The sequence below is a fragment of the Loxodonta africana genome, chromosome 3, assembly GCF_030014295.1.
Source record: "Loxodonta africana isolate mLoxAfr1 chromosome 3, mLoxAfr1.hap2, whole genome shotgun sequence".
Classification (NCBI taxonomy): Eukaryota; Metazoa; Chordata; class Mammalia; order Proboscidea; family Elephantidae; genus Loxodonta; species Loxodonta africana.
Window position 1 is genome coordinate 146,802,837 of NC_087344.1, and position 26,125 is coordinate 146,828,961.

The 26,125-nt window shown below is 36.5% G+C and overlaps 1 protein-coding gene across 13 annotated transcripts in view; it reads left to right on the forward strand.

Annotated features, from left to right (window-relative positions):
- ZNF644 (zinc finger protein 644) overlaps nucleotides 1–26,125 on the forward strand; it is a 211,262-nt gene that overhangs the window by 80,626 nt on the left and 104,511 nt on the right. Inside the window, exon 3 of one of the 13 annotated variants that reach the window (XM_064282323.1) lies at nucleotides 22,884–23,099. The exons of the other annotated variants lie outside the window; for them this stretch is intronic. The gene's annotated coding sequence lies outside the window, so the exon portion shown is untranslated. The remainder of the gene's footprint in view (nucleotides 1–22,883; nucleotides 23,100–26,125) is intronic. 13 annotated transcript variants of the gene reach the window in all.

Sequence of the window (26,125 nt, forward strand, 5' to 3'; positions counted from 1 at the left end):
ATAGTGGCACTCATGAAAATACCTTTTAGGGGGAGGGCATGGTTGGCAAACAGACATAGAAGGCGTGCATTTTTTGTGTAAAAATAATGTATACATATATATAGAGAGAGAGAGATCTGCCAAAATATCTATTTTATAGTCTGAAGGCAGACCACACCCTAAAGAAAGCCTCTTTCAACTGATAGATTGATCACATTAAATTAGATTTCATTACAGAAGGCGATTACATTCCACTGCATTAGATTACATTATGGAAGAGCAATTAGTCTAGTGTTTGGCAAAACCATTGAGGACCATAGCCTAGTCAAGTTGAAACACAAAACCGGCTATCACAGGAACCTGTGATACCAGCCAAACAGTGCCTAGTCCTGTGTGCCACCTTTATGATCATTGGTAATTTTGGGTCCATTGTTATGGCTTTTGTGTCAGTCCATTTCACTGAGGGTTTCCCTTGTTTTTGCTGATCCTCTGCTTTACCAAACATGATGTCCTTCTGTAGCAAGTGGTCTTTCCTGATGACGTGTTTGAAGTAAATGAATTAGAAGCTTGCCATCCTCACTTCTAAGAAACATTCCGATTGTATTTCTTATAGGACTGATTTTTTCAATCTTTTGGCAGTCCATGGTGTAGTCAATATTCTTTGCCAACACTTTTTTTTTAACACCACAGTTTGAACATATCAGCTCTTCTTTGTCTCTGTCTTCCTTTTTCATTATCCAGCTTTCACATGCATGTGAGGTGATTGAAAAGACAATGAATTGGGTCAGATGCACGTTAGTCGTCAAAGATTTAGACATCTTTGCTTTTTAACTTTAAAGAAGTCTTTTGCTGCAGATTTGCCCAACACAATGCGTCATTTGATTTCTTGACTGCTGCTTCCATGGATATTGATTGTTGGTCTAAGTAGAATGAAATTGTTGACAACTTCTGTTTCTTCTTTCTTCATTTATCATGATACCGTTTATTGGTCCAGTTGTGATATGAGTAGGCAGGGCCATTTTTTTCCTTAGGCAAATCTGCTTATATGTCCAAATAGGTATTCTGTTTAAGTCCCAACATTAAACATAAAGCATGGTATATTTAGAACCAAAAATTACTAGTCATTTATTTATATCACAATAGAACCTTCATGTGCAATATGATTTAAAACATCTCATTGAGTCCACCAAGATGAGTTAATTCAAAATGTTTTCCTGTATAACTGAATGAATCAGTAGGTTGAATGGAATTGTTTATTAGATACTGCTTACTGAAGAAAATCTGCCAAAAATGATGACTTTGACATTTGTAATGGATATTGAACAATACCGTTAGAATGTAATAGCAAGATGTAAATACATGGAGTCAGATGTGTGACTTTCTTCTTGCTGTGGCAAGTGGGTATGCATGTATGTACGTCATCTGAAGGGTGTATTAACGTATTTAGGAAAAAAGCCATAAATGTGGGAGAAAGTTATAGTCTTTATTATATAATTGCTATTTAATATTGCATAATATTTTATAACATATAATTATGTTATATTTATTATTATATAATAAATTTTCATTATATAATATTTATATACCCTTTATTTGTATGTCTTTTATGATAGAAATTTGTTTTAGAAGTCCACTTTGACCTGGTTGATTATGATATTGTCATAAAGAAACAGCAAACATTTGTATTATTTGTTAAAATTATAGAGTTTAATCTGGAGATAGTTGCCGTTTAAGCACTGAAAGGCTAATGATAGAACAGTTGGCACTGCTAAGATTTGAATTATTCTTATTTTCTCAATTAGGAAAAATGTAATTAATGGTTAGTATTAGAAGCATGTTTCTCATGTATCACGTTACAGTGACAGACCCCTCTCCCAACTGAAATCTACTTGAGAGGATGCTTACATAAAGCTTGAAAGAAACTTAACTAGTTGATAAGTTTTTCATTTGGGGGAGAATAAGCTATTTTTTTCCTAAATATAATACTATGCTTTGATATTACCCCATTACAAATTATATCACACATATAACCTTTTATTTTTTCAGTATATATCGGTACATTCACATACATTTGAAATTTTGTATATTGTGTATTTATAACAAGTTACAAAATAACTGATGGTAAACTGTGTGAGTAAAGTTATGGTTTTAGCATACACACTGAGATAAGGTATATAATCCCAAATTATTTTATTTTCCATGCACTTTTAAATTCATTACCTATGTGAATATTAAAATGTAAGCTCATATCTTTTGTGCATGGGAACCCTGGTGGTGCAGTGGTGAAGCACACGACTGCTAACCAGAAGGTTGGTAGTTCGAAAGATGTGACACTCTGCTTCTGGAAGGATTATAGCCTTGGACACTTTATGGCCAGTTGTACTCTGTCCTGTAGGGTCGCGGTGCGTTGGAACCGCCTTGATAGCAGTGGGTAATAGGTTATCTTTTATGCAGACATGGTAGCTAGGGAGAGGCTACCCACTGTGTCTGATGAAACCAGTTAAAGTTTAAAAAAAAAAAAAAGTTTCTTTTAATTCCTATAATTGACTAATTGTGACCTTTCTTCATTTGTAGTTAATCTGCTTTGTCTGTATTCCTTCGTTTAGATACTCTAGCACCTTGTAGACACTTGGTACTCAAAACACAGTGTATACAACAAAAGACATGTTCTCTTGGAGCTTCAGTCTGTTCGGGAGAGATAAATTAATCAATATCAATTGAATATTTCAAAGAGATTAAATTTCTGAAAGGAACAGTTCTGAAACAGGATATGACAAAGGAACTTGACACAGAGTGGGTCAAGGAAGGCTTCCCAGCGTAAGTGACCTTTAGACCTGTCATCTGAAGCAAGATTATGAGTTAAAGTTAACTAAGTCCGTGTGACGGAGGGACGGGGAGAGGAGAACAGAGGATTCTAGACCAAGGGAACGGCAAGTGCAAAGGCCCTATAATGAGAAGAAACATGTTCGAGGAATTTGAGAGGACCAGTGGGGTTGGATCACTGAGAACTGGTAGAGAAAAGTATGTGGCTAGACTGGAAAGCGAGGCAGGGGCCCAGCAAACTCTTTTCAGCTGTGTTAAGGATTTGGAACTATATCCTGAGAGAGAGAGGAAAACGTGTTCCATATGGAAGTGATGAACTTGAAAAGATTACTTTGCTTATAGGTATACAGAACTGATTAGAAAAGGCCCAGAAGATTCTAATTAGAAATCAGAGATGCATTAATTCTTTTAAAAATTCTTTCTGCTTATGATAATGCACAGAAAAGTAGTCACCAATCATTATGTTCAGCACCCTACATACTATTTTAGATGCCAAGGGTGTATCAGTGAACAAAAACAAGTCTCTGCCCCCAAGATACTTACTTTCTAGTGGGGGAGACAAAACAAATAACCAGATAAGTATATAGTATGTCAAGTGTTAATTATGAAGAAAAATAAAACCAGAGAGTAACTAAGAGTGCTATTTTGTTCAGCATGTCTAGGAGACTAGGAAGAACTGAGGAGACATTTGGCGACAAATGTGAAGGAACTGAGCCATTACGTATATTTGGAGGAAGTCTCCAGGGCAGAGAACATTAACTGCAAAGTGCCTAGGCCATGGTTAAGGAATAGCAAGGAGGTCAGTGTTGCTGGGTTACTGTGAGAAAGAGGGAGAGGGGTAGGAGATGAGGTCTAGGACTCAGTGCATTAGAATTGGGTAGGACATGAAATATATGACACTTAATCCTTTGACACACACACACACACATATATATATATATTTATATAAAAACCAAACCCAGTGCCATCGAGTCGATTCTGACTCATAGTGACCCTGTAGGAAAGAGTAGAACTGCCCCATAGAGTTTCCAAGGAGCACCTGGAGGATTCGAACTGCTGACCCTTTGGTTAGCAGCTATAGCACTTACCCACTACGCCACCAGGATTTTATATATAATTTTATAGTAAAATTTAGTGATTTATTTGGCTGGTAATATTTCATGAAGTTAAGGTAGTATTATGTCATTTAACAACTTTTAGGAGCTGTCTTTGTCCTTTTTAAAATAAAAGTAACACCTTTACCAAGAAGTCCAAATACAGATTATGTAAAAAGCAAGTATTTTCCACTTCTCTGCTCCTGCTCTCCTCCCTCCCTCCCCACACTTACTGAGAGTAGCAGTTTGTTTTAAAACCTAGATTTTCCTCGTGTGTTTTTCATTAATTTCTAAAGCAATTTAAGTCAGTCTTTTAAGAAAATGTGGAATAAAAAACAAAATGGGAATGCTACAGCATTATATTGAGTTCCTTACCAAGAAAATTTTAACTTTATAACTCCATCACAAGGTGATACATACAACTTTTTTCCAAAAAGATTGACTTATTTTGTTTTGTTTTTAAATTTTCCTCTTTAAATTTATCATAAGATAAAATTTTCCATTCCGATGTTGTATTCCAATATGACTTTTTCCTCTTGCTTCAGAGTGATATTTTGGTTAAAGAATTTGCTACCACTTGGTGGCACTACTTAGCTTAAAAATGAATCAGATTATCTGCTGTTAACTACTTTCTTCTACATGAGTGATTAAATTGAGAGGTGACTTGGTAATGAGCAACTTAATATTACAAATGTTTGATTCTTGTTTTATAAATAAAATAATAATTTGAGATATAAAATTTTACTAAAATAGCATATGGGATATAAACCAAGGCTTAGTTTGGGAGGGAAGGAAGTGTACACTTTTTATAGATGCGCCTTTAGTTCAGGCATTAGTTTACCTTTCTTCCTTAATCTTTTGTGTCTAAATGTCAGAAAAATATTTTTTTAGTATGAGGCACAAACGTCCTCAACCCTTTTATTTTTTAATTAATGTTTTCCAAGATACATATTTGATTTTGTCTTATATAAATCTAAGAAGTTAGGTTTTTTTCTCCCCTAGGTGATCAAGGTAAATGAAGTATGTAGAACAATGACAAAGTAAGTATAGTTAGTTAAGTTTTCTGCAGCATATTGAAAACCCAAGCAATTCTTAAGATATTTTATTTAGTTAGACAAAGAATCCTGAAATGGAAGAAGTGAACAGTTATTGTGTTTTGACATGATTTTTCACTCCCAATCACTTGACGTACAATGCCACAATAGTTTTTGTGAATTTGTATAATGTATTTATTTAGTTTTCTAGACAGTATATACAACATATAAAAGGTAGTGCCCTGGGCAGTTGTCTTTTTTTAAACAGAAATACAGAAAAGTGCACAAAATGTAAATATACAGTTCAGTGAATTGTCACAAAGTAAATACTCCATGACTACCACAGATCACAAAATAGAATAAAGGCAGGAACCCTAGAGCCCCTGTGTTTCCATTCCTAATCACTGTCTCTTTCCTCTTTCTCAAAGTAAACACTAACCTTACTTCAAAGAATATAGCTTAGTTTTGCTGGTTTTTGAACTTTATATAAATGAAGTTATATAAAAAAAAAAAAAAAGCACCAAATCCATTGCTGTTGAGTCGATTCTGACACAGTAGTAGTAGTTTGTCTCTGGCTTATTTTGCTCAGTATCGTGTTAGGTAAAGCTACAGTGTGCTTGTATGATTTTATTCTTTTTTATTTAGGCTTTTATCTTTTTATTTATCCTTTTTACTGTTGGACATTTGGTTTGAATAATGATGCCAGACTGTTCTTGTACATGTCTCTTGGTGTACATGTGTAACATTTATATTGGTGTACGCATGTTCCATTTTAGAACATAATGTAAAAATCGTGATCCAAGTGTTTGTAGTGATCCCATCAACAGCATATGAGAGTTCCTGTTGCTTTATATCCTTACCTAACGCTTGGTATTAATAGCCTCTTTAAGGTTTTTTTTTTTTAAGGTTAGCCCTTCTGGAGGTTGCATTTCCCAGATTCCAAGTGAGACTGAGTACCTTTTTGTAAATTCGGATGTCCTCTTTTGTGACGTCTCTTTTCCTCTCCTCCCCACTTTTTTTTTCCCCCTCTTAACCTTCCTTTCTTTTTCTTACTGATTTATAGAAGTCATATATTTTTTGGATACAAGCCCTGTTTTTCTTTTGCGGCTTCTTTCCTGTTCCTTTTGTTTTATCTGTGTTGTTTATATGTTATAGATACAAGTCATTTGTCAGTTAACATTTGTTAAAAAAAATACACACCACTTTAGCTTGACTTTTGTCCTCTTAATGTTATTTTTTGATGAAAGAGGTCTTCATTTTAACATAGTCATATTTAGCATTGTTTTCCTTTAAACCCAAAACCAAACCCGTTGCTATCGAGTCAACGCCAACTCATAGTGACCCTATAGGACAGGGTAGAATGGTCCCATAGCATTCCCAAGGAGCGGCTGGTGGATTTGAACTGCTGACCTTTTGGTTAGCAATCAAGCTCTTAACCACTACACCACCAGTGTTTTTGTGACCTGTTCAAGAAGTCTTTTCTTGCTTCAAAAGACAACCAGAGGCGTTTTTTGCCCTGAGCACCGTCTCCCCCCTTGTCTACCCCACAGGGCATTTGGCAATGTTTGGAACCATTTTTGGTTTTCACAACTGGGTAGGTGGTGTGTTACTGGTATCTACTGGGTAGAAACTAGGGATACTGCCAAACCTCCTGCGGCACACAGGACAACCGCCCCCTACAACAAACAAATTGTCTAGCCTGAAGTGTCAGTAGTGCTGGGATTGAGAAACCCTGTCCTAGAAGCTTTATTATTTTGATTTCTGCTACCTAGAACTGATTATTATGTATTTGGTATAAGTTTTGTGAATTACAAATTTAGATCTACCTAGAACTTATTTTTCTATATCATATGAGGTATCGTTGTTAGTTTCTGTCAGGTTGGCTCCAACTTATGGCAACCTTACGTATAACTGAATGAAACATTGCCCAGTCCTGTGCCGTCTTCATGATCATTGATATTAAAAAAAAAAAAAAAAAAACCATTTGGTTTTATTGTTGCAGCTATTGCGTAGTGCCTTCCAACCTAGAGAGGATCGTCTCCCAGCACTATATCAGACAATGTTCTGTTGTAACCCATAAAGTTTTCGTTGGCTAATTTTCAGAAGTAGATCATCAGCCTTCCCTCCTACTTTGTCTTAGCCTGGAAGCACTTCTGAAGCCTGTCTGCTATACAGGTGGCATAGCTTCCAGCATCATAGCAACACACAAGCCACCATAGTACGGTAAACTGATAGATGGGTGGTAGATATGAGGTATAGCGGTCAACTTTTCTTCTTTTATGTGGGTATACATTTTATGCTGTACCATTCATTGAAAAGATTGTCTCTTCGATGCTCTGCAGTATCACCTTTGTCACAAATCTACTGACCATATACACATGGGTCTGTTTCTGAACTCTTTTTTCCCATCAGTCTACTTTATTTATTCTTGTACAGGGCGGGGACCAGTACTATGCTGTTTTAATTTATATGTCATACTGGGTGGTTTTTTTTTTTAAGAAGTGCTCATATTCAATAAAGCAAGTCCTCCCACCTTGTTCGTCTTAGCTTTTCATTTCTGTATAAATTTTATAGTCAAATGATCAGTTTTACAAAATTTAAATCTGTTCGCTAATTTGGGGTAAAGTTGACATCTTTATGATATTAAGTCTTCCAGTCCATGAATGTAGTATTATAACTTTATTTATTTAGGTCAGTGAGTCTCAAACTTCTTTGGTCTCAGGACTCCTTTAAACTGTTTTAAAAAAGAACTTTTTTTTTTACATGTGGTTGTAGTTTAAACGTTATAGAACAAGTTTCTCTTGACCTTTGCATGACGTTATATTGTATATTTTTGTCTTTTTAATTTTGTTGAAAACAGTAGAATAAAAAATGCAATGAGTTCTTAGTATAATATGAAATACAGATCATAAAGAAAATGATCAGTTTAACAGAAAAATGCTAAAACGGTGTAGCAAAATACCATAAACATAGCTAAAAGACAAAGTTGGGGAGACATATTTGCAACCTATATGACAGACCAAGGATTAATAAATCTAATGCACAAAGAGTTTACCTTTGGTGACATTTGAAGCAAGCTTTGAAGGATAATTAATATTTAACCAGGAGGATACACTGTGCGAAGGGAAAGGGTGAGGGAGCCCATGGCCTATGGGGAATTTTTATGCAGGAAGTTAATGGCTGAAGCCCAAGATATGAGGTGAGAAAAGGCAGGAATTGAGAGGCAAATAGCCCAGATGTTCAGAGGAGTTTTTGATTTTATCCTGAAGGCATTGAAAGATTTTAAGGTACAAAGTGACATAAGAGGCTTGCCTTTTAGGAAGATAAGCTTGGGCAAGATATATTGGAGAAAGACTGAAAAAACAAGAAGACTGATTTGGTGGCTGTTGCAGTAATCCAATCAAGAAGTGATAATGGCCAGTATTGATGGAAGTATGGAGTTGAAAAAGAGGGTTTAACTTCTAGAAATAATACTTAGTGACTAATAGGTGTTCCTGGCACTGTTCTAGACACTTTGAAAAGTGAAGAAAGACCCAAGAACTATATTATTGTGTTCTTCACCAAATATAAGGACGAGTAGATGGCTCTGGGGGCAGGAGTGAGATAAAGGGGGCTAGAGATCAGAAAATTTTGGGGTGACTATATTACTTTTCTAAAAAATTCTCACCACTTCATAATTGGAATTGTCAAAACCCTAAATTTGCAGAGAAACACCAAAAATTACTGTAGCAGAATATATTTGTTGTGGGTTGATACAATTCAAATCAGGCATCATTAGCTCAAAAGGAGTTGGGAAGGCACTCTGAAAAGAGGACAATGAAAGCGGACAGGGCAGTGCAAGCCAGTTATGTAGGTCATTGTTACGTTAATTTATCAAGAGGAAACATCAAATTTCAAGCAAGGTTTCAGGGTTGGTCAGGTACAGAGTCACTGAAGACACTGCATACATCTTAAAACACAGCCTCTATCGAGGGCACTTGATGGAGTCAGATCTGGAGTTCCTGCCGATGCCTAAATGTCTAAGGGAAAGGATCTCTGTTAAGCTGCTTACTAGGCTATTGTTTGACCATGAAAGAGAATTTAGGAATACAGTTCCTTAAAGGCTCAAGGTCTAAAAGGACACCTACGAGCAGATGGCCTGGGTGGGTCACCCCAATTCCATGAACCCAGAAATCTAGGTTCTAGAATTAAAATGGCTTTGTCAGTAATAATTTCAAATAGGTGAGATTTAGTAGTATGTCATAAAGACCAGTGGTCTGGTTAAGTCAGGATTCCTAAGTTATTGTCTAGGCTTTGTTGTTAAACTAGCTGTCTGACTGGGGATGGGTCATATTTAACCTTTCTGTGTGTATGGGTCCTTGGGCAAAATGAGGACATTTTGACTTTGATTTCAAGGTCTTTCCAACTAGAAAATCCTCTAGGTTTATTGTTTGTGAAGTCTGTTCTGTTGCCGCCTTTAGGTTCTTAATGATAACTGAGTTTCTTCAGTATTTAATACCAAAATCTGAAAGGATAGAAATGTAGAGGGGCTGCCAGAAGGCCTTTGCAGAAGTTAGAAATTCTCAGGCAAGGGATTTCTTTGTACTTCTACTGATTGTTCATCTGAATTCTTCACGCTAATTTGATATATACACAGGCATATGTATTGTTGTTAGGTGCCTCTAGTTTGTCCCAACTCATAATGACACCAGAATGAAACACTGCCTGGTCCTGTGCCATCCTCACAAATTTTGCTATTTTTGAGCCCACGGTGTCAATCCATCTCTTCGAGAGTTTTCCTGTTTTTCACTGACTCTCTACCTTACAACACACACATATCCATACAGACATGCATACATATGGCTTTTATTTGAAAGGATATTTTAACTTCATGTTCGTATATTATGCCTAAATTATAGATGGTAGAGTAAACTGCATAGTACATGAAATATATCTTCAGGGCTTTCTATCTCTTTTCTCTGCTATTCTCATATGTGGCCTATCCAGTCTCTACCCCAAATTACACATAGTACTAAGTCTTTCTCCCATAATTAAAAATTACCATTTCAGTATACGTGTGTATGGCTGTGTGACCTTGGACAATTTATTTTCCTTCTCTGGCTCTTAATTTTATTATTACAATCAAATAATTATTTACCTGCTAGATTCTTTTCTAGCTCTGAAATTACACATCTAGGATACTTTGTTATTTAATTAAAGTAACTCATAAGCAAGTAGAAAATGACCAATAGCCTTAACTATTGATATCCTTTTAAAAGAATATGTTGGTTAACTCTCTTGGTTGACTAGATGAATTTCTTGTTAGAGACCTATGTAGGGAAGATATTTATGGTGGGTTGCATATAGGGTGAGTAGAGAGGTTGGGGAGGGGTTGCTATTCTTCTTTGCTTCTCGGTGAGGACTTTGCTTCATTAAGGAAGTTATGGGTAGGTCTGCTTCTAGTGTGCTGCCCCAGATTCATTTGTCATCCCTATCACAGTACCATGTTGTATCATAATTCTGTATTTTCATTTTTATTTACTATATATTTAGATTTCAGCTCAATGCTTTATAAAGAGTAATATACATATATATGTGTGTGTGTATACAGATATATATGTTGTTTTTGTTTCGTATATATGTATATATGTGAGGAATGGTTGGAGGTGCAAGACTAGACAAAACCCTCAAGAACAGTGACTAAGTATATCTATACTCCTAAGGACTTGCATAGTACTTAGATACACACATACACAGATAATTACTTACTGTGTGGTGCCAGGCATTACTTTCAGTGCTTTGCATGTATTAAATCATTTAAGTTTCACAACAACCATTTGAAATAGTAACCGTTGTTATCCTTTTATTAATGGAAAACAGGAACAGAGAGGAAATTGAGGTCCTAAGAAGGGGAATTAGAATTGGAACCTAACCACTCTTAATTCCATAGCCTGCACTCTTAGCCACCAAACATTGCCCGAAATACTCGTATCTAAATAAATATTTGAATGAAATAATGAAAGTGATAAAAAGCCTTCGTCTCTGATCTATGGACCAGCATTTGTGAAACACTGTGTTGGAATATACTGCCTAAGCCTATATATATTTGATCATTCTCCAAGTTCTTGAGTCTTTTAACCCGAGTGAGATTTGTTTATATTTTCAGAATTCTAGAATAATTCATAATTTCCTCTTTATGTTAATTTAGAAGAATATTTTAAGTTTCCAAGTAGATAGAATTTGGCTGGGTGATAGGGCCTAGTCTTTTATCCTTAATTTCTAGTTTTGTTGCATCGTGGACAAAGAATATAGTCTACGTGATTCCTTTTTCTTTTGGAAATTTCTCTGATGTCAGTATATATAGTCCAAATGTTCCACCTGTGTTCTGGAGAAAGAATGTCTGTTTTTTGTTGTTGCAAATATTTGATCAGTAGTCTTCAAACTTTTTTCCTTGCATACATCCTTATCTTAGTTTATCTAGTGCTGCTATAACAGAAAAACTACAAGTGGGTGGCTTTAACAAACATTTATTTTCTCATAGTTTAGGAGCCTAGAAGTCCAAATTCAGGGCACTGGCTCTAAGGGAAAAATCTCTTTCTCTCAGCTCTGGAGGAAGGTCATTGTCTTTTTTTTACCTTCTATTCCTAGGTTTCTTGGAGATGATACGGCATGTATCTCTCCCTCCATTGATGCTTCTTTGCTTGCTTGCTTAATTTGCTCTTTTATATCTCAAAAGAGATTGATTTAAGACACACTATGCTAATTTAAAAAAATAGTGTGTCTTAAATCAATCTCTTGAGATATAAAAGAGCAAATTAAGCAAGCAAGCAAGGAAGCATCAAAAAAAATTATTTTTTAATGCTAACAGGAAACCCTGGTGGCATAGTGGTTAAGTGCTACAGCTGCTAACCAAAAAGTCAGCAGTTTGTATCCACCAGGTGCTCCTTGGAATCCCTGTGGGGCAGTTCTACTCTGTCCTGTAGGGTTGCCATGAGTTGGAATTGACTGGATGGCAATGGGTTTGGTTTGTTTTTTTGGTACACTAATAGTGCCTCATTAACATAACAGAACCCATTACCAAATGGGATTATAAACACAAGGATAACAATAACAAAAAACAAACCCAGTGCCCTAGAGTCAATTCTGACTCGTAGTGACCCTATAAGGCAGGGTAGAACTGCCCCATGGGTTTCCGAGGCTGTAAATCTTTCTGGAAACAGACTGCCACATCTTTCTCCTGCGAAGCTGCTGGTGAGTTTGAACTGCCAACCTTTTGATTAGCAGCCAAGTGCTTTTAACCACTGCACCCCCAAAATATGTGTTGTAATTCCTAACAAGTATAAAAAAACCTTTGCCTTTGAGTCGATTCTGACTCATAGCAACCCTATAGGACAGAATAGAATTGCCCCATATGGTTTCCAAGGAGTGGTTGGTAGATTCAAGCTGCCAACCTTTTGGTTAACACCCAAGCTCTTAACCTCTGCACCATGAGGGCTCTACCACAAGTGTAAAGGTTAGGAATTACAACACATATTTTGGGGGACACAAGTCAATCCATAATAGCGCTTAAAGAATCTTGAAAAACTATGTATGGCATTTTTAAGTGGGCATCCGAAATTTTTTTCCAAGTAAAAATTATTACCAGTGCTTATATATTTCATATATGCTTTCAATATAATTTCTTCAGAATCTTTACACTGTGGATTTAATTCCTTATCCTTTGTGGCAAATTTTACTTTGTAGTCTGTTTTGTCAGAGATTGATATTGCCACTCCTGCTCTTTTTTGGTTGTTTCCTTGATATATGTTTTTTCTATACTTCGAGTTTTAGTTTGTTTTTGTCTTTGTGTCTAAGGTATGTCTCTTGGAGACAGCATATAGATGGATCATGTTTTGTTTTTTTTTTTTACCCATTCTGCTATTCTCTGTCTCTTTAGGCCATTTACATTCAGTGTAATTATCGATAGTTATGAGTTTTATGAGTTTACTGCCATCATTTTGGTGTGTGTGTGTGTGTGTGTGTGGTGTTGACAATTTCTTTGTTCCACTATTTTCTGTGCTGAGTCCTTTTTCTTTGTGTATTTTCATTATAGTTGATTTTTGTGTTTTCTTTTTTTTTTTTTAGTTTGGGTAGATTTGTTAACTTCATTTGTGGTTACCTTGAAATTTACCTTTACTTTTCTAAGTTTAAACCAATATCTTATTTCTTGATACCTCCTTAACTTCCTCTCCATATAGAGGTTCTATGAGTATGCTGTTCATCTCTTTTTTTTGTTGTTTTGATGCTGTCATCATTTACATATTCACATCTCTGGTTCCCTATTTTCAGTCTTTTTGCTTTGATTTGTTTTTGTGAATTCTGTATCTGGTTTGATAAATGGTTGATCTGTCCTGTGTTCCAGTCTTGGATTGTTGTATGATGTTGTTGGCTCTCTAACAGGAGGACTCCCTTTAATATTTCTTGTAATTTTGGTTTAGTTTTTACAAATTCTGTTAACTTCTGTTTGTCTGGAAATGCCCTATTTCACCATCATATTTGAGAGACAGTTTTGCTGGATATATAATTCTTGGCTGACAATTTTTTTTCCTTCAAGGCTTTATAGCTGTCACTCCATTGCCTTCTTGCTTGCATGCTTTCTGCTGAGTAGTCAGAATTGAGTCTTATTAGGTCTCCTTTGTAAGTGACTTCTTTTTTCAGGATTTTAAAAATTTTTATTGTGCTTTAAGTGAAAGTTTACAAATCAAGTCAGTCTCTCCCCAACCCATTATCCAGTCCAATTCCTGTCAGAAGAGTTGGCTTTGGGAATGGTTCCTGTCCAGGGCCAACAGAAGGTCTGGGGGCCATGACCACTGGGGCCCTTCTAATCTCAGTCAGACCATTAAAACTGGTCTTTTTATGGGAATTTGGGGTCTGCATCCCACTGCTCTCCTGCTCCCTCAGGAGTTCTCTGTTGTATTCCCTGTCAGGGCAGTCACTGGTTGTAGCCGGGCACCATCTAGCTCTTGTAGTCTGTGGCTTATGTGGTCCTTTCTCTCTCTTGGGCTCATAATAGCCTTGTGTCCTTGGGGTTCTTCATTCTTCTTTGATCCAGGTGGGTTGAGACCCATTGATGCATCTTAGATGGCTGCTTGCCAGCATTTAAGACCCCAGATGCCTCTCTCCAAGGTGGGATGCAGGACGTTTTCTTAATAGATCTTATTATGCCAATAAACTCAGATGTCCCATGAAACCATGGTCCCCAAACCTCTGCCTCTGCTATGCTGGCCTTGGAAGCATTCAGCTTATTCAGGAAAACTTCTTTCCTTTTGGTTTAGTCCAGTTCTGCTGACCTCTCCTGTATTGTGTGCTATCCCTGCCGTCACCTAATGTAGTTCTTATCTACTATCTAGTAGATAACTAGATAGTTATCTCATAACTATCAAAGAATATTTTCTTCTCTGTTTAAACAATTTTTTGAGTTCTTATAATAGTCGTCTTATATAATATTTGTCCTTTTGCAACTGACTAATTTCACTCAGCATAATGCCTTCCAGATTCCTCCATGTTAAGAAATGTTTCATGGATTCATCACTCTTCTTGATCGGTGCGTAGTATTCCATTGTGTGGATATACCATAATTTATTTATCCATTCATCCATTCATGGGCACCTTGGTTGCTTCTGTCTTTTTGCTGTTGTAAACAGTGCTGCACTGAACATGGGTGTGCATATATCTGTTGATGTAAAGGCTCTCATTTCTCCAGGATATATTCCAAGGAGTGGGATTGCTGGATTGTATGGTAATTCTATTTCTAGTTTTTTAAGGAAGTGCCAAATCGATTTCCAAAGTGGTTGTATCATTTTACATTCGCACCAGCAGTGTGAGTGTTCCAGTCTCTCCACAACCTCTCCAACATTTATTTGTGTTTTTTGGATTAATGCCAGCCTTGTTGGAGTGAGATGGAATCTCGTTGTAGTTTTGATCTGCATTTCTCTAATAGCTAATGATCGTGACCATTTCCTCATGTATCTGTTAGCTACCTGAATGTCTTCTTTAGTAAAGTGTCTGTTCATATCTTTTGCCCATTTTTTAATTGGGTTATTTGTCTTTTTGCCACTTGAGTTTTTGCAGTATCATATAGATTTTAGAGATCAGGTGCTGATCAGAAATGTCATAGCTAAAAACTTTTTCCCAGTCTGTAGGTAATCTTTTTACTCTTTTCATGAAGGCTTTGCATAAGCATAGGTGTTTGATTTTTAGGAGCTCCCAGTTACCTGGTTTTTCTTCTGCATTGATAGTAATGTTTTATATGGTCTTTATGCCATGTATTAGGGCTCCTAACGTCCCTATTTTTTGTTCCATGATCTTTATCATTTTAGATTTTATATTTAGGTCTTGGATCCATTTTGAGCTCGTGTTTGTGCATGGAGTGAGGTATGGGTCTTGTTTCATTTTTTTGCAGATGGATATCCAGTTATGCCAGCACCATTTGTTAAAAAGACTGTCTTTTCCCCATTTAACTGTTTTGTGGCCTTTGTCAAATATCAGCTGCTCATATGTGGATAGATATATGTCTGGATTCTCAATTCTATTCCATTGGTCTATGTATCTGTTGTTGTACCAGTACCAGGCTGTTTTGACTACTGTAGCGGTATAATAGGTTCTAAAATCAGGTAGAGTAAGGCCTCCCACTTTGCTCTTTTTTAGTAATGCTTTACTTATCCGGGGCCTCTTCCACTTCCGTATGAAGTTGGTGGTTTGTTTCTCCATCTCATTAAAGAACGCCATTGGGATTTGGATCGGAATTCCATTAAATGTACAGATCACTTTTGGTAGAATAGAGCAAGGTATGTTTTTCCACTTACGTAGGTCTCTCTTGGTTTCTCGCTGAAGTGTATTGTAGTTTTCTTTTTTATAAGTCTTTTACATCTCTGGTAAGATTTATTCCTTAGTATTTTATCTTCTTGGGAGCTACCATCCCTGCATACCTGGTATGAATCCTACTTGGTCATAGTGAATTATTTTTTGGATATGTTGTTGAATTCTATTGGCTAGAATTTTGTTGTGGATTTTTGCATCTGTGTTCATGAGGGGTGTAGGTCTGTAATTTTCTTTTTTTGTGGTGTCTTTACCTGGTTTTAGTATCAGGGATATGCTGACTTCATAGAATGAGTTTGGTAGTATTTTGTCCTTTTCTGTACTCCGAAATACCTTTAGTAGTAGTGGTGTTATCCCTTCTCTGCATGTTTGGTGGAACTCTGCAGTGAAACCATCCGGGCCAGGACTCTTTTTGGTTGGGAGTTTTTTGATTACCTTTTCAATCTCTTCTTTTGTTATGGGTTTATTTTGTTGTTCTGCCTCTGTGTTAGTTTAGGTGGGTAGTGTGTTTCTAGAAGTTCATCCATTTCTTCTAGGTTTTCAAATTTGTTAGAGTACAATTTTTCATAGTAATCTGATGTGATTCTTTTAATTTCAGTTGGGTCTGTTGTAATATTGGCCATCTCATTTCTTATTTGGGTTATTTGCCCCCTCTCCTGTTTTTCTTTTGTCAGATTTTCTGATGGTTCATCAGTTTTGTTATTTTTTTCAAAGAAGCAGCTTTTGGTCTTGTTAGCTCTTTCAATTGTTTTTCTGTTCTCTACTTCATTTAATTTTCTAATTTTTTATTTTTTGCTTTCTTCTGGTGCCTGAGAGTTTCTTTTGTTCCTGTTTGTCTCTTTGTATAATTTATAGGGATAATTCTTTGATTTTGGCCCTTTCTTCTTTGCTGTGTGTGCATTTATTGATATAAATTGACCTCTGAGCATTGCTTTCACTGTGTCCTAAAGGTTCTGATAGGAAGTGTTTTCATTCTCATTGGATTCTATGAATTTCTTTATTCCATCTTTCACGTCTTCCATAACCTAGTCTTTTTTGAGCAGGGTGTTATACAGTTTCCATGTGTTTGATTTCTTTTCCCTGGATTTTCTTTTATTGATTTCTACTTTTATGGCCTTTTGGTAAGAGAAGATGCTTTGTAAATTTTGATGTTTTGGATTCTGCTACGGCTTGCTTTATGACCTAATATGTAGTCTATTCTAGAGAGTGTTCCATGTGCGTTGGAAAAGAAGTTATACTTGGCTGCTGTTTGGTGGAGTGTTCTGTATGTCTGTGAGGTCAAGTTGGTTGATTGTGTCATTTAGATCTTCCGTGTCTTTATTGATCTTCTTTCTGGATGATCTGTCCGTCACCGAATCTGGTGTGTTGAAGTCTGCTATAGTTTTGGAGCTGTCTGTCTCCCTTTTCAATGCTGTTAGAGTTTATGTATCTTGCAGCCCTGTCGTTGGGTGTGTAAATATTTAATATGGCTATATCATCCTGGTATATTGTCCCTTTAATCATTGTATAGTGTCCTCCCTTATCCTTTATGATGGATTCAACTTTAAAGTCTATTTTGTCAGAAATTAGTATTGCCACTCCTGCCTTTTTTTGATTGTTCTTTGCTTGATATATTTTTTCTATCCTTTGAGTTCTATTTTGTTTGTGTGTCTGAGTCTAAGGTCTCTATCTCTTGTAGGCAGCATATAGACGGATTGTGTTTTTTTATCCATTCTGCCACTCCGTCTCTTTATTGTTGCATTTAGACCATTTACATTCAGCGTAATTACGGAGAGCTATGAGTTTAGTGTTGTCACTTTGATGTCTTTTTGTGTGTGTTGTTGACAGTTTCTTTTTTCTACTTAATTTTTTGAGCTCAGTAGTTTATATATTGTCTTTTCCTCTTATTCATTGTTGTTGATTTTATTTCTGCTGAGTCTCTATTTCTTTCTTGTATTTTATTTTGATGAGTACGATTGTTTGTCTCCATTGTGGTTACCTTAATAGTTACCCCTATTTTTCTAAGTTTAAACTGAACTTTTATTTCTTTATATTGCCTTGTCGTCCTCTCCATATGAAAGATCTGTGACTACATTTCTTAGTCCCTCTTTATTGTTTTAATTTTGTCCTCTTTTACATAATGACATCGCTGTTTCTCTGCCTTGAGCCTTTTTTAGTCTTGATTTATTTTTGTAATTTCCCTATCTGGGTTGACATCTGATTGCTCTGTCCAGTGTTCTAATCCTGGGTTGATAATATCTGATATTATTGATTTTCTAACCAGAGAACTCCCTTTAGTATTTCTTGTAGTTTTGGTTTGGTTTTAGTGAATTCCCTAAACTCCTGTTTATCTGGAAATGTCCTGCTTTCGCCTTCATATTTGAAAGACAATTTTGCTGGATATATGATTTTTGGCTGGCAATTTTTTTCCTCCAATGCTTTGTATAAGTCGTCCCATTGCCTTTTTGCCTGCATGGTTTCTGCTGAGTAGTCAGAACATATTCTTATTGACCCTCTTTTGTAGGTGACTTGTTGTTTATCCCTAGCTGCTTTTAAAATTCTCTCTTTGTCCTTGGTTTTGGCAAGTTTGATTATAATATGTCTTGGTGACTTTCTTTTAAGATCTACCTAGTGTGGAGTTTGATGATCATGTTGGATGGATATCTTCTCATCTTTCACGATATCAGGGATATTTTCTGCCAACAAATCTTTAACAATTCTCTCTGTGTTTTCTGTTATCCCTCCCTGTTCTGGCACTCCAATCACTCATAGGTTATTTCTCTTTATAGAGTCTCACTTGTTTCTTAAGGTTTCTTCATTTTTTAAAAATTATTTTGTCTGCTTTTTCTTCAAATATATTGGTGTCAAGTGCTTTATCTTTAGTCACACCAATTCTCCCTTCCACATGCTCAATTCTGCTCCTCTGACTTTCTGTTGAAATGCCTAATTCTGTAATTTTATTGTTAATCTTCTGAATTTCTGATTGCTGTCTCTGTATGGATTCTTGCAGCCTATTAAATTTTTCCTTATGTTCTTGAATAACCTTTTTAATTTCTTCATCTGCTTTATCTGCATGTTCCTTGGCTTCTTCTGTGTATTTCCTGATCTCCTTCCTAATCTCGTTCCTGATGTCTTGAAGAGTTCTGTATATTAATTTTCTGTATTCTGCATCTGGTAATCCCAGGAAGGCACCTTTATCCAGAACATCCCTTGATTCTTTGTTTTGAGAGCTTGTTGAAGTGATTGTGGTCTGCTTCTTTATGTGATTTTATATCGACTGTTGTTTCCGAGCCATCTATAAGTTATTGTATTAGTTTATATTTGCTTACTATATCTTAGCTTCTTGCTTTGTTTTGTTTTGATAGGCCCAAATAGATTGCTTGAGTGAGCTAACTTGATTATTTTCACCTTTGAAGCTCTAACATCCTGTCACCAGATGGCTAGAGCTGTTATCAGGTATATCAGCATAGGAGTCCATTCACTTTTCTTGTATCGATTCAACTCATGTGTCCAGGTAGCTGCTCATCAAGTGTGTGGTAGAGGCTCTGTCCTACAGTCTTAGAGGAGCAGGGGTGATTGGTGTAGGTACTGGTATCTGGTTGTAGGAGGGGTTCATGCTCTGAACAAGGCAGTGGGCTGACAACCGTCACCCAAGGGTCTGTGAGGAAAGGATGTCCCTGTTTCCTAGAGCACACAAGTGGGTGGGTTCTGCATATGGAGCATGGGCACCCAGTGCTTTTGGTTTAAAGAACTGGCAGGTACCAGTTATCGTTGGACCCCTCTCACGGGTGGCTAGGTGACCTGAGTGGAGCCACCAGTCCTTAGGCCCCTGATGTGGGTAGGTGAGGACCCACCTCTCCACTGCACCACTGAAACAGTTGCAGTCTGCCAACAAGGGCCTGTCGTCCTGAAATAGGCCCACACAGGTCCATGCAGCGGGGAAAGGTATTTACAGTCCGCGGACCATTTATGCCTGGACAGGAGCCTCTTCTGTCTTGAGCTCTCCAGGTAATTAGAGCTGGCATATTATCTTCTCCCCAGATTGGGTGTTTATTCCTTCTCCAAGGCCAGGAGAATGGCTCAGCGTGTGCAGCAGGACCTAGCTCAGGCTCGGGGAAATCGACAGCCACTGACGCCACCTTGGGGGCTGGGGGTGTGGTAAAATATATGGAAATACTTAGCTTTTGCCGAGAGTGCCATTCTTCTGTGGTTCAGGAGGTGTGAGTAGGGTGTGCGGCTGGCTGTTTCTCTCTGAGGAAACTGCGGCCTAACCCTACCACCAGTCCCCTGCAGTCGTTCCTGGAAATGGTGTCTCAGGGTTTCCAGCCATTCAGTTCTAGTCCGGCAACCTCTTGCTGCTTCTGAACCGTCTCTCCTTCCCCCTTCCGCTTAGTCCGTTTTCTAACTTTGCCTTTGATATCCAGGGCTCCTAGCTTGTCATAAATATAATTGTTTCACTTGTTTTTTTGGGTTTCTGTTGTAAGAGGGTTCACCGGAAGCATCTGACTACTCCGCCATCTTCGCCCCACCTCAGTAAAGACATATTTAACAGCTATGTTGAATCAGAACAAGAAGTAGCAGGTTTTTTGGCATCTAAAAAAATATATATATATCTATATGTATATAGATATTTTTAAAGATGGGTGTGGGAACGGTACGTACTATACGCTTTATTTCAAGGAAAGTACATTTCTTATATTTGCTTTTTTTTTCTTTTATAGTGCTATAGGTGAAAGTTTACAGAGCAAATTAGTTTCTTGTTAAATAATTAATACACATATTGTTTTGTGGCATTGGTGCCAACCCTGTGATGTGTCAGCGCTCTCCCCTTCTCAACTTTGCATTTCCTGTTTCCATTCGTCCAGCTATCCTGACCCCTCCTGCCTTCTCATCCTTGTCCCTTAGCTGGTGTGCCCATTTGTTCTCATATACGTGATTTGTTTGTTTTAATGGCCTGTCTGATCTTTGATTGAAGGGTGAACCTCAGGAGTGACTTTAGTACTGAGTTAATATGGTGTCCCAGGGTCATACTCTTGAGGTTTTTTCAGTCTATGTCAGACCGGTAGATGTAGTCTTTTTTTGTGAGTTTGAATTTTCTATATTTTTCTTCCCTGCTGTCCGGAACCCTCTATTGTGATCCTCGTCAGAGCAGTCCGTGGCAGTAACCGGGCAGTATCTAGTAGTGCTTGAGTCAGACTGGTAGAGGCTATGGTAATTGTGGTCCATTAGACCTTTGGAATGATCTTTCCCTTGTGTCTTTGGTTTTCTTCGTTCTCCCTTGCTCCAGCCAGGGTGGGACCAGTAGATGTATCTTGGATGGCCTCTTGCAGGCTTTTAATACCCCAGATGCTACTCACCACAGTCAGATGTAGAACTTTTTTTAAAAAATAACTATGACATGCCAATTGAGCCAGATGACCCCCAGGACCATGGTCCACAGCCCTCAGCCCAGTAGTTCAGTCTTTCAGGGCATTTGGATGTGTCTGTGAGGCTTCTGTAACTTTGCCCTAATCACGTTGTGTTGACTTCCCCAGTATTGTGTACTGTCTCATCCTTCACCAGAGTTACCATTTATCTACTATCTAGTTAGTGTTTTTCCCTCCCTACCCCTCCCCTCCCTCATAACCATCGAAGATTCTTTCTTTCTGTGTGAAAACACTTTCATGTGTTTTTATAATAGTGGTCCTATATAGTATTTGCCCTTTTGTGATTGACTTCACTCAGCATAATGCCCACCAGATCCATCCATGTTGTGAGATGTTTCCCAGATTCATCATTGTTCTTTATCTTGGCATAGTATTCCATTATATATATGTACCATAGTTTGTTTACCCATTCATCTGTTGCTGGGTACTTAGTTGTTTCCAGCTTTTTGCTATTATGAATAATGCTGCAACGAACATGGGTGTGCACATGTCTATTTGTGTGACCGTTCTTATTTCTCTAAGATATATTCCTAGAAGTGGGATTGCTGGATCAGATGGTATTTCTGTTTCTGGCTTTTTAAGGAAATGCCATATTCTCACCAGCAGTGCATAGCATAAGAGTTCCAATGTAGCTGCAGCCTCTCCAACATTTGTTATTTTCTGATTCTGCCAGTAATGTCCAGGGTGAGATGGTATCTCATGGTAGCTCTGATTTGCATTTCTCTAATGGCTAGTGATCACAAGCATTTCCTCATGTGTCTGTTAGCCACCTGAATGTCTTCTTTGGTGAAATGTCTTTTCATATCCTTTGCCCAGTTTTTAATTGGATTATTTGTCTTTTTGTTGTGGAAGTGTTATATTTTCCTATAGATTTTAGAGATTAGACCTTTATCAGATATGTCATAGCCAACCATTTTTCCCCAGTCTGTAGGTTCTCTTTTTATTCCTTTGGTGAAGTCTTGATGTGTGTGTTTAATTTTTAGAAGATCTTTCTGTATTTAATTTTTTTTTAATGAAGATAATTGTGGAGTTAGTGATTACCTTGGAATATTTTTTTTTCCTGTTTTGCTGATTTAAAAGAAAGAAAAAAACGTAAGTTGAATAAATAAGATTAATAAGAAAGTTCACGTTTAATAAAAGTATTACTTTATAGAAAGTAAAACTTCCAGATTTGTTTCATTTTTCCAGTTCTCAAAGAGAGTATCATACTTTCTCATCTGAATATATACAAATTGGAGTTTACATCCTAGATTTTAAATGTATATATATAGATGAAAAAATAAGTACTCATTACAGATTGTTAAAGAATTACAGAAATCAGTTTTTTACAGTCTGACTCCACTGAATAAAGTGAAATTGTAAATTAGTGAAGTAATGTATTCTTTAGGTGTCATAATGTTCAAGTTGCACTTTCCATGAGACTGTAAACAATTTTGTATTTTCTAAATACGATTAATGATATGTGATTAAACAAATGAAGTGATGTAACCTTTAAAATGATCCTTTTTTATCATCTATGAAAGTTTTAAAAAACTTAAACACAGTCGAATTTGTGAAGTTTTGAATTTGAAAGATTTAGCAAAATTGTTGGAATATTAGAAGGAAACTAACATAATATTTGTTGTGTTCCAGGCATTAGGCTAGGCATCTCCTTGTTGATAAATGTTCTGTGATCCGCCTTTCCCAAAAATGAAATTGTTTCATCTGTTAAGGCATAAATCATCTCTTCAGCTGTCATAAGGAATTCCTTTGAAGCCATGACGTTTGCATGTGCAGTCTTGCTGCTGACTTTGATACGCATACTTTAATGGCCCTTGAGCCTGTGGAATCATACATGGTTAGGGCAGAAGTTTCGTCAGCAGCGCTTTGAACATGCTTACCTTTTGAGTTCTTGAACAAACTCCTCGTCTTTCCTGAGTAGACATTAGGCAAGTAGACATCTGACAATGACACTGATTCTGTACTCAAAAATTCTTCGTCATGTTTCTTGTGCTCTCGATGATTATTGTCAAATGTATAGGCAAATTTAATGATAAAATTCTTTTTTGCCCTTCAGAATAATTTCAGCTATGAAGCAGTTCATTCTTTATGCATGTTTAATGTTTATCTCACCTTGAATATTTTTTGTTATCTCTATTTTCACATCTAATTATATACTTTGTCTTCTCAGGAAGTTTAACACTCGTTTCTTTGGCATTTATATGATGAGTTAATATTCATAATGGGTCTCAAAACTGAGCACAAATACAGCAAAACCAATATTGAAACTACCCGAAGTAAAATGACAGCTTATGTCAGTTAATACCTTCTGTTGGTGGAGGGCAAAGTTGACACAGTTGCTCTGGAATGTGGAATTGACACACTTAAGCTATGTTGGTTCCTTTGAAAGTTGAAGATTTGAATAGCTGTGTTTGACAGTTATCTGGCATGTGTGTTATTTGTACAATTGTGCTGGAAAATGTAATCAGTTTGAAAAATATATAATGAAGTTATCATTTTAATAAAAAATGAAAAAAAAAAAAAAAGGAGTTGTTTTTGTTTGAGCCATTTTACCCTATCAAAGCCGAGACCATCACTTACCTTGCTCTGACTAAGTGAAAGAATAACCAACATTATGAGCAGTTTTTCCATGGTGAATATGACTTAGAACTCTCTGGCTACTACTATCATTTGTGGCCTACTTTTTCCAATTGCAGACTTCTTCATTAGGAAATTAACCTTTGATTAGTGAACATCCATGTGTTTTTCTACTGCTGTTGATTCCCAGTGCTGTATAATTTGTAGCTTCCCTCTCTTTTTTGTTCTACTTGTTATTATTAGTGTTGTTGTTACTTGATACCTACTTCAGTTTACCATATAGCCGCTTCTTGAGATGTATCAGACTATGTTTAGTATATTTTCAGTAAGAATCACCTTGTGTTATTAGGTATGTATGATTTAGTACCTTGCTTTTTGTAACATCATGAAGTAAAATAATGAAGATGGTACAGTAAGTGGCAGCAGGAATAAAACTATTCAACAAGTTAAATGTAATTCTGTGGTAGGTGGTAAAAACACATATAGATCATAGTTTGTCATGGCAGTGCCACATGCTGCTGGCGGTAAAATACTAAATGCCCAGTATATTTTATTTTCCTTTTCATAATCTATTATATGCTCTATAGGTGCTCAAATTCAGTGACAAATTTCAGTATTGTCAATAAAAAAAATCCTTGGCAATACTGCAGAGTTTTTATGATGCAGATAGCTCTGTGGCCTCACTGTGTTAGTCATTCATTGCTATATCATTCCAGTGTCTGCTTACCAACATATTTTAGTTATCTAAAGGGTTACTTCACGTAATTTTGAAATTAGGGAATGCTGTTTTAGGCCCAGTAGTGTAATCCTCACCTCAGTTTTTTGCTCTGTTTCTTTCTGCTTATGTCCAAACAAATGTGGAACTCACATATTATAGCACACATTAGAAAGGACCTTAGAAATCAATTTACCCAATCTCCAACCCTATGTTCCCTTCTACAGTGTTCCTGACAAATGGTCAATGTAACCTGCTGAACCATTCAAATTCCCTGCAGCATAAGACACTCTTTACAATGTTGAAAGGTTCCTGTTTCTAGTTTTTCTTGATATTGAGATGAAATTCTTTTTATGATTAAGACCAATTGACCATGTGTTCTGCCTTTTATACTCTAAACCTTTAAACATTTGAAGATTGTTAGTTGTGTAGCTGATTGCTGGACTAAACATAATCAAGTTTTCTCTTCATTATGTAGCATGATTTTCACTGTCAAACGCATGCTGGATACACTCATGAGTGTTCTCTATTAGTGTTTCCTCTCACTGTGACATCCAAAGTAGGTTACTGTATTCCTAGGATGATTTGATCATATAGTGTGCTCTTCACCTGCATTGTAGACTGGATGAGATTTAAATATATGTTTGTACCTCATGTATAGTATATATCAGTTTAAATACTGCAGTAATTTTAGATGTAGTATTTCAGTTAAGATTTGTTTTACAGTTAGAATGATGGTATATGAGTGGTTTTCTTTTCTTGACCCACTCTCATATACCAACTGAAGTTGTCATGTGTTCTCAAGGATAATTTTCAGGGAACAAGGAGTTTGTGAAAACCTGACAGATCGTTAACTATAACTCAGCTACTGGCCAACATTATTTATTTATAGGTGTGTAATATAGTTGTTAATGATCTAAGTTGGAATCAGGGCAAATCTTACTTTATTTTTGTGTGAAATTATATTACATGACAAAGGTTGGAATTATGTAATAAGTACTCAAAAAATGTTAACCTACTTGCAATAAATACAATTAATAATGTACATAAAAGAATGAAATTAAGCTAATTTTCTATCAGAAAAGAATTATTCATGAACAGAAAGTGGACAGCATAGATTTGATGACAGGAAGGTTGTATCTAATCTGAATTACTGAGTGACCTAGGAAGCTTGCTCAGAGGGATTACAGAATAATTATGTTAATATGCAATTATCACCTCATTTCTTCTGTAGTAACCTCAAGATGTAGTGTAGTGAGGGTGTTATAGCAAGTGCTGATAGTTTGCAAAAATACTGATGTTTGAGATTTCTGAGACAATAAGTCTAGCTTGAGGCACATAAGTGATGATCTGTCATCCTGAAGACAGATCTGACCTTTGTACTTTTTTTTAATGCTCACAGTATATAACTACAGGCAGTTAGAGCCGTAGAACTCATTATGATTTTCTAGAAACTGAAATACGTTTTATGTAGATTTAAAATTCCATTTACAGCTTTTTATAATGTGTGTGAGTTTTTTTTTTTAAGTACATTTTTGAATTAAGTTAAAAGAAAATTTCTATGGTTATATGATTACATGGGAGAAGACATAGTAACACTATTCAAACGTTTTCCAAAAAGATCCTGATTGATATAAAAAATTCACTGGAATTTAGGAGGGT